The sequence below is a fragment of the Corythoichthys intestinalis genome, chromosome 1 (assembly GCF_030265065.1).
Source record: "Corythoichthys intestinalis isolate RoL2023-P3 chromosome 1, ASM3026506v1, whole genome shotgun sequence".
Lineage (NCBI taxonomy): Eukaryota > Metazoa > Chordata > Actinopteri > Syngnathiformes > Syngnathidae > Corythoichthys > Corythoichthys intestinalis.
The window spans coordinates 51,521,902-51,526,991 of NC_080395.1; the positions used below are offsets into that span (position 1 = coordinate 51,521,902).

The following is a 5,090-nucleotide window of genomic DNA, read 5'->3' on the forward strand; positions in this document are numbered from 1 at the left end:
CGCACCGGAGTATAAGTCACATTTTTGGGGGAAATTTACTTGATAAAATCCAACACATAGAATTCAATTCAGTTCAATTCAATTCAATTCAATTCAATTTTATTTGTATAGCCCTCAATCACAACAGATGTCTCAAAGGACTTTACAGAGGCAGTATGATACACAATTAGAAATGAAGCAACAAAGATGAATAGATACAGTTCAAGTCCTGGGTATCCCCTATCCTTAAGACCCTCCATGCCGGCAAGGAAAAACTCCAAAAACTCCAGAGCCAATTGGGAGAAAAATGAGAAACCTCGGGGAGCACCACAGTCAGGAGAGATCCACTCCCAGGACGGATAGACAGGAACCCCAGAACTGCTAATGGGAATTAGCAGGCGAATTTACAGTCCGTAAAAATGCAGTGGAGTAAAGGCGCAAGAAGAGGTTCATCTAGCCAGATGAGACGGGGGTAGCAGCGAGGACGTCTATCCAGCCAGGGGTCCGGACAGTCAGGAGGCTGCAGCTGAAAAATAGCCCCTCCCCAGAGGGGAGGGGGGAAAGGGGACACCGGGTGACTAGTGATGAAGAGACTAGACAACTAGATATTAACATTGGAAAATAGAAATAAAGTAAGACAAGTGGTAGGTAGAGTAAGAAAAGGAGATAGAACTCAGCGGCTGTACTTCCCCCAGCATTATAGCTTCTAGTGCAGCTTAGACTAAACTGTGAGTCTACTCCGACTTCAACTAGCCTAACCATAAGCTTTGTCGAATAGGAACGTTTTTAATCTAATCTTAAATGTGCAGACTGTCTCGGCTTCTTTAATACTAGCTGGAAGCTGATTCCATAAAACGGGCTTGGTGGCTAAAGGCTCTAGCTCCGACAGTACTTTTATAAACCCTGGGAACTACCAGTAGACCTTCATTCTGAGATCGGAGTGTTCTGTTGGGGCGGTATGGAACCAGAGCATCGGTGAGATAAGATGGCACCAACCCATTAATGGTCTTAAATGTAAGAAGGAGTATTTTAAATTGAATTCTAAACTCGACTGGAAGCCAGTGAAGTGCCTGGAGCACAGGGGTGATGTGCTCTCTTCTATTGGTTCCTGTTAAAAGTCTTGCTGCTGCGTTTTGGACTAGCTGAAGACCTTTTAGAGAACTTTTAGGACAAGCTGCAAGTAGGGAGTTACAGTAATCCAATCTCGATGTAACGAACGCGTGAATTAATTTTTCTGCATCGCTTTTAGATAAAATATTTCTAATTTTGGCGATGTTGCGCAGGTGAAAGAAAGCCGTTCTACAGGTTTGTTTAATGTGTGCTTTAAACGATAAGTCAGGGTCAAATAAAACTCCTAGGTTTTTAACTGTGGTGCTGGAGGCTACACTTACGTTGTCCAGAGTGACTATCTGGGCAGCTAAAGAGTCTCTCACACTTTTCGGGCCTATTATAAGGACTTCTGTCTTTTCAGGGTTAAGTAGAAGATAGTTAGTGCTCATCCAGGTATTTATATCTTGGACGCAGGTGCTTAGTTTTTCCACTTGCCTGACCTGCTCAGGTTTAATTGATAAATACAGTTGTGTGTCGTCAGCGTAACAATGAAAGTTAATGCTATGTTTTCTGATGATATTACCTAGAGGAAGCATATACATTGTAAACAAGATGGGCCCGAGGACCGATCCTTGCAGCACACCATAACTAACTCTAGAGTACGATGATGATTGCTGGTTTACATTGACAAACTGGTACCTATTAGATAAATATGATTTAAACCAGCAGAGGGCTGCTCCTCTAATGCCTATGTCACATTCTAGTCTCTGCAATAATATATTATGGTCGATTGTGTCAAAGGCTGCACTCAGGTCCAACAGAACCAGGATCGAGACTAATCCAACGTCAGCGGCAAGTAACAAGTCATTAGTTACTTTAACTAATGCAGTTTCAGTGCTATGATGAGCTCGAAAGCCAGACTGGAAATGTTCAAATAAACTATTGTCCTGTAGGTGCTGACAGAGCTGTTTAACTACCACTCTTTCAAGGACTTTGGAGAGAAATGGTAAGTTAGAAATAGGTCTATAATTGGCCAAAATATCAGGATCAAGAGTAGGTTTTTTTCAAGAGCGGTTTAATAACTGCATATTTAAAGGACTGCGGCACGTAGCCAGTAATTAATGAGGTATTTATTATATTTAAGATAATGTCAATAGTTAGAGGCAGGGTCTCTTTAAAAAGTTTGGTTGGGATTGGGTCTAGGAGGCACGTTGATGGTTTGGAGGACATTATAATTGAAATTACATTGATTTGGTCTACAGTGGTAAAGTTATTTAATATTTTAGAGGGGTTTATAGGAGATTTTGAATTCTTTGTCTGCACTTTATCAGACCTAATAACTGGAAGTGATTCATTTATTTTATTTCTAATAGTTGCGATTTTATTGTTAAAAAATTTTAGGAAGTCATCACAGCTAAGGGTGGTTGGGATATAAGGTTCTATTGAGCTGTGACTGTTTGTCAGCCTTGCTACAGTGCTGAACAGAAACCTAGGATTATTTTTGTTTTCATCTATTAAGGATGAGTAATATCTGGTTTTAGCCGTACGCAAAGCCTGTTTATATGTCACTAAACTATGTTTCCAGGCAGAGAGAGTGTGCTCTGTGTTGGAACGGCGCCAAAGTCTTTTTCTAATTTACGTGTCGATTGTTTAAGAGAGCGTGTTTCAGCATTATACCAGGGAGAGGCTCGTCTCGGCTTGACAAACTTTAATTTGGGGGGAGCGACGACATCGAGTGTATCACGAAGCGTAAACATAACACGATCAACAAACTTGTCATTAACAGCAAGGCCGGACATTATTCCTACATAATCAGATGACATGGATGCAAATATAGGCTGAATTATCTGTTTATACTCTGAAACAGAGCGATCACATAGTGTCCTTTTCATCTGAGTTCTAGTCACTAGTGGCGGATTATCTTGAAGCACAAATTGAAAGGTAATTAGAAAATGATCAGACAGTACGGGGTTGTGGGGATGGACCCTAAGATCACTAATCTCCGTACCGTAGGTTAAAATCAAGTCCAGGGTGTGCTTGTGACTATGAGTTGGTTTATTTACATTTTGAATGAAGCCAGTCCCATCTAGTAGGTCATTAAAGGCCTTACCAAGGGAGTCACCTTCATCATCAACATGTATATTAAAATCCCCTACAATTATAATTCTACCCCAGCTTAGCAAAATACTGGATAAAAAGTCAGAGAAATCTAACCTAATATCTGAATATTATAATCCCCAATTAAGTCATTAACTAACAGAGATTTGGGCGAGATTGACCTGATGTTTAATAATCCGCATTTTATATATTTATTAAGAGTTATTTTATTTTCACTGCTATCAGGGGCTATATGTATTAAATTATTTGGTCTCGTTCCTATAGTACTCTGTTTTCTCCTGTTCACTATACGAGGCACGGACACAGTCTTTATCTTCTGTCCTGAATGTTGGATTTGTGACAGCTCGGAAAGAGCCGAGTGATCACTACTAACAGTTGTGTTTTACACTACAACACTGCGCCCGGGCCCCCACTCTGAAGTGTCACTTTGGAAGACTAAGTTTGGCAGCCAAATTTCGAGTTAAGAGAGCAGCACCGTCCCAAGTCGGATGAATGCCGTCTCGGCGCATGAGCCCGGACTTGCCCCAAAACGCGTGCCAGTTATCAATAAAGACTATATCGTTTTCTGGGCACCATCTAGACAACCAGCGGTTAAATGATGAGAATCTAGAGTACATCTCATCATTGACCAAATTAGGCAGAGGACCAGAGAAAACTACGGTGTCCGCCATCGACTTAGCAAGTTTACACACCGAGGCTACGTTTAATTTAAGCACCTCAGACTGTCTCCGCCGGGTGTCGTTACCGCCTGCGTGAATCACGATACGGCGGAACCTCTTCCTACTCTGCTTTAAGAGTAAGAAGACTGACTCTGGCCCCTGGGTAACACCTGACAGACACCGCCGGGTGCGTCACGTCTCTAACTATGGAGCTTCCAATTACAAGAGTGTCTGGTTCAGCCGGTGTGTCGCTGAGGGGGGCAAACCTATTGCTGACGTGAAGCTGCTGGTGCACTAAGGTTGTGCGTTTACCACTACGCTTCCCCCGTACAGTCACAAATCCGTCCTTAATTTCCCCCGGCTGCACGGGGCTTGCTGGGGGGCTAACTGCGCTCTCACTGCAAGCATGACCTGCGGGCCCTGCTACTACCTGGCTATAGCTCGGATTAGCTTTCGTCTCTAGAGTGCAGAGCCGTGCTTCTAGCTCAGAAAACCTGGTCTCCAGCCCTGTGACTAAGCTACACTTCCTACAGCTACTACTGTCCTCGACGAAGGAGCCAGGGTGCTCGCTATACATACAGCACACTGAGCAGAAAAGACGGGAGGAAGAAGGCAGAGGGCTAGCCATAGCTCGGATAAGCTAGGCTAGCAAGATAGAGCTAAAGAGGAGAGTAGAGTAGTTTTAATCCACGACCAGGCGTTTAAGCTGTTAAATCGTGGGATAAAACAATTTAAGGAGCACTAGGAGAGCCGAACCAGCCTAGGATCGATTCTCCGATGTGTCCGTGGGATAAAACAAATTGAGGAGCACTAGGAGATTAGCGACTAGTAGCAGCGCTAACAAACAAACGATACACTCACCGGATGTGACGTCGTCGTTGTCGTCGTCCTCGATGAACAGATACAGTGCCTTGCAAAAGTATTCGGCCCCCTTGAATCTTGCAACTTTTCGCCACATTTCAGGCTTCAAACATAAAGATATGAAATTTAATTTTTTTGTCAAGAATCAACAACAAGTGGGACACAATCGTGAAGCGGAACAACATTTATTGGATAATTTAAACTTTTTTAACAAATAAAAAACTGAAAAGTGGGGCGTGCAATATTATTCGGTCCCTTTACTTTCAGTGCAGCAAACTCACTCCAGAAGTTCAGTGAGGATCTCTGAATGATCCAATGTTGTCCTAAATGACCGATGATGATAAATAGAATCCACCGGTGTGTAATCAAGTCTCCGTATAAATGCACCTGCTCTGTGATAGTCTCAGGGTTCTGTTTAAAGTG

At 42.8% G+C, this 5,090-nt stretch overlaps 1 pseudogene; it reads right to left on the reverse strand.

The window, feature by feature from the left end:
• Nucleotides 1–421: 421 nt before the first annotated feature.
• Nucleotides 422–2,279, reverse strand: LOC130921143 (uncharacterized; annotated as a pseudogene).
• Nucleotides 2,280–5,090: the final 2,811 nt, after the last annotated feature.